We start from the raw sequence: 13,352 nt of genomic DNA on the forward strand, positions 1-13,352 counted from the left end.
AGTACACCCCTGGAGAATGGCTTTTCTCCACAGCTCAGCTGGTAATGGGAAGAATGATCAGATCTAATTTACCAATTACTGATAGCTTGCTGAAATCTCATAACAATGAAACCATATGGAAGATGAAAGAAAATCAGAAGTGGAAGCAGAAATATTATTTTGACAAAAGGGCCCACGATCTCACATCTCTTAACTGATATGGATAAAATGTGCCTGAGGAATCACACCTCTAATACTTGGGGCCAAAGGGGTTAAAGAACAGCTGCATCTAAGGTCTTATGTAGCATAGACTGACCAGGGAGACACCTTTTGACATAATCGAAGGGACTTATGAATAATCTCAGAACGTTCCAACACATTGACAGTAGATGTGGACTCTAGCATTTCCCATCTGACTGATCCTTTATCAACATACAAAGAAGAAACTGTCAAGGAACAAGAGAACAATTCAGACTCTAACCAAAGGTTGATACTGAGATGATTGGAGCGGGAGATTAAATGTCCTGAAAGACTTCCTAACCTGCCTGGAAAAAGGGTATTTCAGGAAAGTGAAACATTGGGTTTATGGAAATTACATGAGTTAAGAATTTAATGCATGTGTCATTACATTGTTGTTAGCTATTTTATATGAGAGTTAATTTTTTTTTCTTTAAGAGGGAAGACGTAGAGATATGTTTGTAGAAGATTATTATTTAGAGATGCTCCCTCATAAGGGACAGTATTATGAACATAGGAATTTAGTGATGTGCCCTGGAGGCAGTGGTTGAGAACACAGGGTGGCTGCATACAGCCCCTCACTGCAGAAGCTCTCCAGTTTATTTTATTAAAGTTTTATTCCTTTCTCATTCATTTGGTTTGTTATTTAATGAACCCCAAGATCACTACAAAAGCCATTCCATATCCATAATCATCTTTGTTGTCCTTCTCGCACCTTTTCCAGTTTCATTAGATCTTTTTCAGATGGGGCAACCAGAACTGGACACAATATTCAAGGCGTGGGTGGATTTATATACACAACTTGGCTTTCATATCCCAGCTGAAGTACTGGCAGTTAGAAAACACTTTTTACTTGCCAACTGAACAATTTTAATATGGAAATTGTTCAGGGGGACAGCATGCTGCATGTAGAGGTTCCATAATTGGAATTTATGGCAGGTAATGTTTCTCTTGATGGTGCATGGGCCAGGAAAGAATTCAGCTGAGTCTTCCATGGCTGTAATTGGTTCTGTGGTCTTCACAAGTGAAAATGTAGTAAAAACATACTTTGTCAATGAAATAAGAGATATGACTTAGATCACACATAAAGCAGATCTGTGGAGAAGAAAACTCACTTTTACATAGTTGCTTTATTGCAAAAAACATATTTTAAGAGACTAACCTAAGGTCAAACAGTAAGTCAGTGGCAGAGTGAGGATTATTACAAAGGAGTTCTTGGCTCAATTCATTAGACCATGCTGCCTCTATTAGTACTTATTCAAAGCCAATGTCATTTGTTAATATTAATAGTAGCAGTTGGTAATGGGATAAAGTGTTAAATGGCTTCTACAGAAGCATGTCTGTTTGTGAGGACATTAGAACATAGTACATGCATCCACGGAGTGTGCATTGGAGCTGATGGTTTTGCTATTTCACACACCATATGGAGTTATTATTTTCCCCCACACAGGGCTGGCCCAGGGTCATATAGGCCCCTGGCAAATATCAGAACAAACTTCTTCACACCTGGTAGGAGATCATAAACAACAACATATGCACATCCAAACCTGCTTCACTTGGGGTGGTTTTGGGACTTGCTGGATGGGGAGAGAAATATCTGTCATCCTAGGGTTCCCTGATAATCCAATTTCACAAAATGGTTAAAAAAAAAAACGGTTCTATTCTTACCACATTGAGAAGAAGTTCCTTTGTCAAGGAATACGGTATACATTTGAAGTTCACAATAAAATGATCATGTAGCTACCATATGCAGACAAAAGAATGGGATTCTCTCTGCTCATATTCAAAGTCCATGCATAGGTATGCAGTCTGTTAAAACACAGCAAGATCCTGGTACACTGCCACATTTCTAGTGGATTAATAATCTGCAGGCAACACGCTTGTCTGACTGCAGAGAAATCACTAAATAAAAGAAATATAATTAACACATTGTATGAATGAATAAAGCACAGACAGATTGGAGGACTAACCATTCTGACAGATCCATGTAAAGAATGAAACACTAACTCATGATTCTCAACACCATAGTATAATTTATCCTCTACTTTAAGAGTCTTTTCTATGGCATGAGGAGTAGAGCAAGTGACTCATGCTCTGATCATGAAGGTGCAGAGTTCCTCTTGCCATGTAAAACTGATTTGAAGACCCCTTGTAGTAATAGGCTCTAAGAATGCAACTGAAGTCTAGAAGCAGGGATGCAAGCCAAGCTTCGCCACTTATCACAACAGATGTGCTTAGGCTAATCAAAAGGGCTCCCTTGTGTGTCCACGGATGAAAGAATAGAGAGGCAAATTCTCCTCTCTTCCTAAAGGCTATTCAATATTCAAATGGAGGCACAGCTCCCATGAAATAGCCAACAGGAGCTACGTGCACTTCCAATAGCAGAATTTGCTATAAAGACCACAAGATTGTTAAGAGATGTGCTATGCGCAGGACTGCTCCTATCTTTGCAAAGCTCTGTGAGGGAATGTGTTCAGGGTTCTATCTACCTCCTTCCTCACCTGCACTTGACCAATGCCACCCAGCTCTCTCCTGTCTGTCTACAGCCGCTTCTTAAAGGCAGAGGCAAATCCCTTTTAAGCCAGATAGTGGAGCCAAAGAGAAACTTCCCATCATGGAAGAAAAGGGAGGGTAGTTACGACATCCGGTCTCTGTTGTGATGATCTGTTAGCACCAGTCAGATGGAAATGCAAACCGGAAATCGAGGATAGATGTGGGATGCAAAAGTCATGGGTTTGATAGCAGACTGTTTTGGAAGAGTGGGACACAGCCTAGCTGAATAGCTCTAAGGCCATTCTTATATAATAATTTATATTTTCAAAAGAAAACTTGTTATAAAAAGGGAAACACACTTTTCTTAAGTGTTTTAGGATGAGAGGCACCATTAGCCAGAACAGTACCAGCAGAGATGCTAGCTAGCCTGTTTCATCAGCGTGCTATGTATATTAATAGTTTGTACACTAAGTGACTTTTCCAGAACAGTTCAAAATACATCTCAAGACTGCAGACACATTCACAAAACCTAGAGTTATAGGAGATGAACGGCACACACACTGAGCATGCTGTTGTGCAATACAACACTTAGATGCTCCCCATCTGTATTTTATTTCTAAAACATATTTTACTTATTAGTTTCACTTATAATTTCCCTCCAGTTCCACTGCAAAAGAGGATTCTGCCAAAATATAGGGCTGAGCAGATGCCTTGAATTTGTATGAATATATAATAAACCTTAATAAATAAAAATTAACTATCCCTGTCCGTTGCATATACAAAATCCACAAATACAAACAGGCATTTTAGTTATCAAAAAAGCCACCATGTTTTGGGTACTGAAACTTGCAGATGATTATATGCTTTTGGAAATAATAATAAATCTATATTTTTGCCCAAATTGAAATGCAGGAGGAAATTATTTCTTTATTAGAAACTTTGACAGTGAAACTTCATTTGGGAGATTCTTCTATACTAATCTTTAAGAACGCTTTCATTTTAAAATTTGGTATGTGTGTGTCCAACAGGAAAACATTTTGTGTCTTTAGTTGTAAAGGTTTTCTCCAAAGGAACTGTTTAGTGGTTTTGGGCAGAGTTCTGTCCCCACAGGAAATCATAACCTCATGTGAGATCATAAACAAAGTTTTTGCTCAACGTCTAATCCAGCTCCACCCTAATCTCCAAAAATATAGCCTAGATGAAAGGGAAACACTGATAGGAAGGTGTCAGCTCCCAGATGTCATGGCATTACAACTGTTCTGGTCACTACTGATTTTTCACCTTTGCACTATACTTTTTGAGTTTAAATGTAGCTTCAGACAGAGCCGATTCAAGGCAGCAGAGGAATTAAGATTGACTCCTCCACTGCAGATGAACTGCCTAAGGTACCACAACGCAGGTTACCCTAATTCCTCACAAGTGGTTCGGCTAAGGTGCAGTATACAAAGCCAGTACCAACCCCAAAGCGAACGGTCTGTGGAGCTGGCCGCTGAGAGAACTCCATCCCCGCAAGCAGAAACCAAACAAACATTCATCGGCAGAATTCGGTGTGTGCCTCTTTTGCTTTCAAAACTAGGGCTGCTTCGGCGCTGGGGTTGTAATCGGGATCTTAATTCCGCCTCCACTGACATTCAACCCAGCCCTCTTTGAGACCCCCCCCGCTCGCAGCCCCCGGACACTCACACCAGGGCTCCTACCTCTTGGCTTTTAATTCACCTTCATGGTTTCCCTTTTCTCCGCCGCTTCCTTGAAATCGCTCTGCGGAGCAGCTGGCGTCTCCGGGTTAATCCCCGCCAGGCTGGGTCCGCAATCCCCTGAGGCCGCTCATTAGTGTAATCACCTGCTGGCGGCCGAGCCGAGCGGCCCCGGAGCAGCGACAGGAGATCGCTCCAGCAGCGGCGGCGGCGGCGGCCCCCCGGGACGCGCTGCTCAGACGGGCTTGTTTACCCTCCCGCCCGGCTCGGCTGGCCGCGTTTCCACAGGGCTGAACCACATGCCTGGGCGAGGAGCCGCTGGAAAGACCGGAGCGCTCTGCTCCTGCAGCGCTGCCGCTTGCACCGCGCCGCGGCCAGGCAGCGCGATCAGCGGCACCTCCCCGGGGAGCGCTCGGCGGGCACCCGCGGGGCCGAGGGTCGGGCTTGCGGGGGCGGTTCCTTGGCAGCTGGGGGGCAGCCCGAGGGAAGCCGTTTCCAAAGCGCCGGTGGCTACTTCAGAGCCGCTCTTCCTGTTGCTGCTGTGCTGGGCGGGCCCATCCCAGAACCGCTTCAGGCTCCGCTGGGGGCCACAGGGCAGGACAGCCGGGTGTTTCCCATCCCAGCGATGAGTGCGATCCGATTTACCACTGGAGCTAGCAGCCCGATGCTGCTAGGTTACAGGCTGCTCCGCCGGCCCAGCCTTTCTACCCCCGTGCAATACTCTCCTCCCCTTCCCCAGCTAACTTCCAGCAACCAGCTCTTCCCCCGGGAGCAGAGCGGGCTTCTCCCCACGCGGCCCCGGCTGCAAAGACATGAGGCAGCACAACCCAGGCTGCTAAACTGTTCCTATCCCCTCCAGGGTCGGGATCGCGTCCTGGCTGAACTGAACTACTCCAGCCCCAGCAGCCCGCTTGCGGGGCAGGGTGGTCGCACGCTCTGCTTTTTTCCGTTAGACCGGTAAGCTGCAATTCGTGCCCGTCAGACCTGAACACGATCCCCCCCGTCAAACCCTTGCTGAAAGCAAAGAGCGCTCCCTCCAGACCCCAGTTATTTAAAGAGATCTTGCATGCAAATCCTATCTTCCCTGGTTCAGGTTAATTCCCCGCTGAGGCTACAACGAAGCTACAGTTTTTGACACTGTCATGACACATGGTTCCAGAGTAGCAGCCGTGTTAGTCTGTATCCGCAAAAAGAAGAAGCGGAGTACTTGTGGCACCTTAGAGACTAACAAATTTATTATTTATATGACACATGGTGTTTGCTGCTGGAAGCAAGGTCGTTCTGCTGAGACACAAAACCGAACACCGTCTCACCTGTGAGCAATTAAGATCGCGTTGCAATTTTTCACAAGAGTTATGGCCAGTTTCCAACTTGGACCATTGCATTCCGGCTTCTTAAATTACCTTTCGGCTTCAACTGGATATTGTATTTTTCACTTCTGTCTGTACGCTGTTTTGATTACACTCCGGGCCGGTTACGGCTGTGTAGTGTTTTGATTGTACTGCATGTGAAAATCTTCAATCCTAGTTTGCAAAATATATAGACAGCTAAATTAGCAGGCCCCTTTGAAGCTCAGCCGTGGAAAGGTAAAATCTTTTCCCCACTACAGTCCTGCACGGAAGCCTTGTAAATATTTTACTTAACTTGATCAAGATGCCTGCCAGCTAAAACTTAAAATGCAGTTCTATTTCAAAATGTGGCTAGGTAAAAATGACCCTGTTGACATAGATCTGCTCTGTGTGTCCATATAAAACATCTCTGGTTATTTGTAGTAGCTAAAAAGCTGTATTCCTTTTTACCTCCAGTAGCCCTGCAGAGCCAATAGAGCTCAAATATGACAGAGTTGGATACTGTTCTGCTTCCTGCATCAACTAGAAAATTGTCAAATAAGCTCTGACTGTAGAATCGTTGTTGCTGGCAATTCCTGAGCCAGAAAGATCTCAGCCTGACTTTCAGATTGAGTGTGTGGAGAGCAGGCTTTAAAAAAAAAAAAAAAAGTCGTCTCCTTTTAAATAGAATACATTTTCTCTGAAAGTCACCAAGAAGCAATAAATATGGAACCATTCCATAGGATGTTTACAGTCATTTTTCAGAGCAGGACCTCACCTTTTCTATTATTAACATAATAATAGTGATGGAGTAGCCTGAATTGCTGAGGAGACCTGTGCTTTGATGGACATGGGAGAAGTGATCTATAAATGTATCAGTTTGCTAAGCTAGTGATGCACTCTGAGATCCTTCATTTACTTCAAACACAGTGCTGCCTTTATGTAAAATTATATACAACAAAAAATTACATTTACAGAACATTAAGCTTGCAAACTCAAGCACTCAGAAGGTAGGAAATGCCAGAACAAGATTGCTGGTGCAATCTTAATTCAGCCACCTAATGCATATGCATTATGATAGACTCTCTGATTACATGATCACATTTTTTTCCACAGGACAACCTTAATTCTGGCATTATACTCACATGCACACCATGCCTTGCTGTGAGCTATGTCTCTCTGAGTGGGTACTTTTTCTTTTTGGCCAGCAGAGCCAGGTAATAGTAGGGCAGGGGTAGGCAACCTATGGCATGTGTGCCGAAGGCAGCATGCGAGCCGATTTTCAGTGGCACTCACACTGCCCAGGTCCTGACCACCGGTCCAGGGGCTCTGCATTTTAATTTAATTTTAAATGAAGCTTCTTAAACATTTTAAAAACCCTTATTTACTTTACATACAATAGTTTAGTTATATATTTTAGACTGATAGAAAGAGACCTTCTAAAAACGTTAAAATGTATTACTGGCACGCGAAACCTTAAATCAGAGTGAATAAATGAAGTCTCGGCACACCACTTCTGAAAGGTTGCCGACCCCTGTACTAGGGTGACATCCACCTTGCCATGCGCATAGTTAAAGATAATGGATAACACAGAGAAATCACAGTCACCTTTATGATTCAGAATTACATTATATTTCTCCATTTTAAGAGTGCATTAATTCAGGACATACTGGTATCACTGTGAACTGAATCAGGGCCACATATAGCACACGGGGAGTGTGGTATTCTATAGGTGGAAGGAGGAAAACTAATTCCCTTATTTTAATATTTCTATAAGAGACATAAGGCTGCTTGTAGTAATTCACTAGTGAGTATTAATGTAACAAGTTACACAACAGAATTGCAGCAAGAAACATACATGCAGGAGCTATAGTGAAATTAAACATGCTTTGAATCCATTTCTCTAAATGCTTGCAGTTCTCATTTAATAGAAAACTGGATGATCTATAAAAAAGGTTGAGCAGCTGGTATGCATTTCAAAGTCAGCTATTGTGATGCAAGTCAAAACAATATTTTAGTCATATGTTTTACTACAAGTAGAAGGATTAATGTATCAAGACATACATCAAGTTTTTAGAAAGAAAAATGGCTGTATACATGTGGAGGTAGCCAGCAGGACTACTCAGAACAACAGATCCACTCCCACTGCACTACTTTACCTACTGCATATGAAATGGGTGTCAAATTCATTCTGTAGTGACATTTATCATTTCAGACCACGTACCAGTGCTACAAAATTAAGGCTATATAATTCCCTCCCTCCACTAACTGTCTCCCACTGCAGTTAACAGATGTTTGGCACACAGATCAACAGCAGAATATGGCCTTTGTGTAGTAACTAATCTTTTAGGTCCCAATCCTTCAATGAGTACTGCCTAGGCAAGGAAAATTTCAGGAATACGACCTCAGATAGTGACATTATTATTGCATTCATCATCACTTAATGGGAGGAAAATGGTGAGAGGCATTTTTAGGGCCTGTGCTTTTTTTTTTTTTTTTGCTTCTTACTTATCTGTTTCCATATGCAGTTAGCATTTTGGATGCAAATCAGCTAACTGTGTGCACAAGTTACCTGAGAGACAACTACACACCTAAATGATACTGAAATCTGACCCATAACATGCCATTATCAGGATTAAGAGTTAACACTTCATTGAGATGCATAAGGACAGTTCACAGCTCTCTGCTATGTCTATACAGCGCACCTTACAGTGATGCAGCTGTGCTGCTGCAGCCATGCCATTGAAGGTGCATTGTGTGGCCGATCTTTATCGCCGGGAGAGCTCTTTCGTCAACAAAATAAAACCATCTCCAACAAAGGGCAGTAGCTTCGTCAACGGGAGCGCAGCTCCCACCGATGAAGTGCTGTCCACACTGGTGCTTTTCTTCGCTGCCTGTGCTCCCGTTGACAAAGCGCTGTGCACACTGGCACTTTTCGTCGCGAAAACGTTTGTTTTTTCATACCCCTGAGCCACAAAAGTTTTAGCGACAAAAGTGCCCGTGTAGACATATGTTGTTTAAAATGGCACTACATTCCTTTCACACTTAAAAGGATCCTGGATTCCTTACCAGCTATAAGTGGTAGAAACCCTTCATTCTTTTAAAAAAGGTGGTAAAAATAATCTCAGATGCTTCTGAAACTGGGTGTGTCATTGACAATGGATGTTTGACAGCACTGACATATTGCATATTACGTAATACACATTTTCTAAAAGTTCCAGACTCTCATAGATCTGATGGGGAGCAAAATTAATTAAATTAAATTCCTATGATAATGCGATAAGTATCTATATCCAGGAGAACATCATGATGTTCCATTTTTCCACGGAGGGGAACAACAAACCTCAGAATTCAGCCAGAAACCACACAAATGACTCAAAGGAAGCTTAAAATTAACCAACAAAAATTCGGCCCATCAGAGCAGAGCCAAGACTGTAAAGGCCACATTCTGCCACCAGTGTGAATATGGAGTCACTCCGCTGACATCCATATGTTCTCTGGACTGGAGTATACTCAGCCTCTGAGTTCCCTAACTCTCCATGCAGTCTGCCATCAAAAAGCCATAAACAGGCTTCCACCAGTACCAGACCAGATACTATCACATTATGTGCCTGAAAACACAGCAGAGAAAATCTTCCCCTTGCAAATAATTAACCCTTTCTTGACCACACACATTAACAAAAAGAGCCAATAAATGCCAGCTGTAAATGGCCCTGAAGAGCCAGAGATGAAGCCCAAGATCAGCGTTTCATAGCGCCATCTAGGCCATGCACAGGTAGGGCTCCACCTGTGTCTGTCACGGAGGCTGCAGAAGTCATGGATTCCGTGACTTTCCGAGACCTCCGTGACTTCTGCAGCGGCCAGTGTGGCTGACCCCAGGGCCACCAAGCGGCTGACTCCTGGGTCGATGCTCAGGTGGTCCCAGGGACAGCTGTACCTGCTGCTGTTGGACCGGTTCTGCAGCCAGGCAGCCCCGCAGCCAACCGCTCCGGCCTCTGCTCGAGCGGCCCCTGGCAGCTGGCCCCAGGACCACCAAGCAGCTGTCCCTGGGGTGGCCAGAGCAGCCACTGCTGACGGTCCCTGGGCAGCCGCTGCTGGCAGTCCCCGGGCGGCCTTCCAAATCCTCCCCCAGCTGCAGAACCCCCAGGGTGCACCCCCCAGTAGTGCCCTCCAGAGGCCCCCTCCTAATATTTAGTAAGGAGTATTTATAGTATAAGTCATGGACAGGTCATGGGGCCATGAATTTTTGTTTATTGCCCATAACCTGTCTAGGACTTTTACTAAAAATACCCATGACTAAATTGTAGCCTTATGCATAGGTGCTGGAACTAAGAGTGTGGGGGGTGCTGCTGGCATGAAGTGGTTTCCATCATATACAGGGTTTACAATTTGGTTCAATGGCTCTTGGCACCCCCACTATACAAATTGTTCCAGCACGCCTGAGGCTATGCCCCTTTTGTTCCATACCCATCTCCTTGGAAGTAGCCAATAAAACAGTACTAAATGTAACTCTTTCTTTTTGGGGGGGGACCAGGAACAAGTTACTTTTTTGTTAAAAGCTTTTGATTATCATCAACAAACTACAACCAGCTTTAGAACTGGTTGGAGGGAAAAAGGTTTTTGAATAGAAAAAAATTGTGTTTTTTGGGGTTGAAAATGGATTTTTCAAAGGGAACAGGCAGCCAGCCACTGCAAGGGCTAAACTAGTATTATTTGTAAACTCTCACCCATTTCCCTTCCTCCTGCCATACAAAGAGGAAGAATTTTTTTTTTTTAAATCCCGTAACCTCATTCAAGTGATACATTCTCACAGCAAACTGTAGTTTTGTAAGCAACAAACAGAGGTAGTTTCTGTTGTCATTACTGGAGAAATGCCCAACATAGGTAAAACACTCCCAGAAAAACAAAGTGTAATTAGCAATACTAACTACTGCTGTAATTAACAGCTAACTGGTGGTGAAATTCACCTATCATTTTGTTATTAATATTTGTTATTTTACAGCCACCAACAGCAAGCTAGGTAATTTGCAAAGCAAATACAAATAAGACCTTAGCCCCAAAGAGTTTACATTCCACTCAGACAAACAGTCTGGGAGCATAATGTAGTCAACTCTCATTCTGTGGGCAAGTTAGTGATAAAAAGGTAAGGGAAGTGTCATTCGATTCGTAAAAATCTACACAATCATAATTTCAACGGTGTCACCCTCTGTAGCATGGCGGGGGGGACTTGCTGTTCCCCCAGTTCCAGGTCCTCCAGTTGGTGGAAATTTTGATAATAAAGTGTCATCCGAAATGGGTCAAGTTGGGTATTATTTGAAAGCCCTTTCTCCCACAAACGCAATGGTACCAAACACGACAAACCTAGAACAATTATGTACATACATACTTGAGAAAATATTTAAAAATTAACTTTTAAAATGATACTTTCACACAGGGATGCATGGCTTACATAAAAAAAGACATTGATCTTTGGTAATACTTGGGAAGTTAGTCTTGACATGTAAGACTGAAAGTCCTCATCAAAGTCATCATTAGCGTCACCTCTCTCTAGGGCACCACTGCTAGACATGTCAAACTGATCCTATCTGCACCGCACTTGCACATCTCTGTACCAGGCAGGCTGCTGGCCAAACATTTGTAGGGTGGTGAGCATCTAATCTTTGTACATGAGCATTTAATTAGCTGACGGATTGATTCAAGAGCACATGGTATTTCACACAACTGGTGTGATCAGTCCATCCTACAAAAGACCTGAATAGGATGCGCTCGATCATCCTGGAGCCATTCCATTGCTTGATAATTTGCCCTCCTGATAGCACGCATAAATGCATCCCTTGTCTGTGTCAATTTTTCTCCATTTGTCTGCTTCTTGGAAAACATCCACCAGCATTGCTCTGCAAGTGTTGTAACGTTGGTCTTCAAATGGTAAACTTCCAGTGCATTTAGGATGTCATCAGTGACTGTCCCTGCCATTCAGAGTACCCTCAAAGCAAGGCGAGAGTCATTGGAGGCTGAATCAAATGCCTTCTAGTAAGATCATTTGGTCTTTCCAGCCAACCTTCCAATAGTGTCGCATCCTGAAAGGGCATGGAAACCTGGCTATGCAGTGACTTTATTGGGCCACATGATAGGAACACCTCTCTGAGAGATATACAGCAATTCCATTCCCCAGCAGTAGGCACAAAAACAGAGTCTTGCAGAAATGTTGAATATCATCTCAGAGAGAGCATTGGAACATCTGGGTCTTGTGCAAAAATCTGGAGTTTAATAGCACCTTTCTCTGTGGCATTGATGGCATGCACGATAATTTAAGTATCAACCTCTTCCTGGGAACGACAAAAAATCTCCACTGAACAGTGCGAGGCAGCAGCCTCATTGTGCTGTGCAATGATGAAAATCTTCGAGCAATTCTTTGCATGCTGGAGCATTTTTCCTGCAAGGTATGCAGTTAACATTCTTCTGCCCCATACTCGCACGTAGCTTCTTCATTGTGACATTTGGAGATGTTCATGAAGGCAATGATTTTGTACTGGACAGCTGCAATACCATGGAGTCTCTTCTTTCTGATAATATTTTAATTGATCCCTCTGCATGTGTGTCAAACACGAGGTGGACTTTGACATAGGTCCAGTATTTTCTCTGTAGCCTCATAATGAAGTGTTCAGCCAAATCTCAGCAGTTGTTAATAGTTTCTGGTTTGTCGAGAGCTTGTACCTCAGCCTACCACCTATGATTGCTACAATGAAAGGCCTCTGCTGGTATAAGGTACAGATTACGTTGTCAAGAGGTGCTGGTTTAGGAAGACCATGCAAGGTGTGCATTAGTTTGCTTTTCACCTGGCACGTAATGCATGATTCCATCACATTCAAACATCAATCATGGTACCACTGTAATGGGGTCTACAAACCCCATACTGGGCCTAGACAGATGGGGGAGGAGAACCTCTCCTGTTCACAAGCAAACAGCTTGATCACACCCCTACACACCTGCCAGAGCTGCCAATCTTGGAGACAGGCACCCAGACCTGCAACCAATAGAGGGGAAAAGCCCTGCTATAAAGGAGAGGGTACAGAGAAGGAAGGGGAGGCAGAAAGGTCTGGGACAGCAAAGGGGAGATAGCCCTGCACCAGCCTTCCTCAAAAAAGTAACCAAGAGACTGAAGCAAACTAAGACCCCTAACATTGAAGGGCTGCTTGTCTTTTAGAGGTGACGGTCCAGGTATTGACCTGGTTGAAGACAAGATAAGGAGGCTCAGCCAGGAGAAGCTGGGGTGCCTTGAAAAACTACACCGAGATACCACAGAGAACTCATACAGTACTTTCCCCAAAGTCTCATGTAGATCAACATCTCTCTGAGACACAGACATGACCAAGAGACAAGCAAACAGTGACCTGTCTGCAGTTAGCTCTCTAATGGTCCCTGCTACCTTTGCTCTACTTTCTTCTTTACATTCGAGCAGAGCTTTAGTCTGTTCTTCTTGATTAGGAGCCCACAGATGGATGAAGCCTTGGACAATTCTTTGGGTTTTGAAGGCTTCATGCAAGTCATGACCCAAAGTATTCATCCAATTAACAGCTTTAGCTATCTCCTGAAGGCTGCTTTCATAAGGATATTAATGAGC

The 13,352-nt window shown here is 43.7% G+C and overlaps 1 protein-coding gene across 11 annotated transcripts in view; it reads right to left on the reverse strand.

Annotated features, from left to right (window-relative positions):
* PDZD2 (PDZ domain containing 2) overlaps positions 1 to 13,352 on the reverse strand; it is a 301,222-nt gene that overhangs the window by 159,452 nt on the left and 128,418 nt on the right. For 2 of the 11 annotated variants that reach the window (XM_065598828.1, XM_008163373.4), the window contains exon 1: positions 4,407 to 4,783. The exons of 8 other annotated variants lie outside the window; for them this stretch is intronic. The gene's annotated coding sequence lies outside the window, so the exon portion shown is untranslated. Of the gene's footprint in view, positions 1 to 4,406; positions 4,784 to 13,352 lie in introns of those variants that run through there. One more of the 11 variants, XM_065598830.1, reaches the window with a different exon arrangement.

The sequence above is a fragment of the Chrysemys picta genome, chromosome 6, assembly GCF_011386835.1.
Source record: "Chrysemys picta bellii isolate R12L10 chromosome 6, ASM1138683v2, whole genome shotgun sequence".
Lineage (NCBI taxonomy): Eukaryota > Metazoa > Chordata > Testudines > Emydidae > Chrysemys > Chrysemys picta.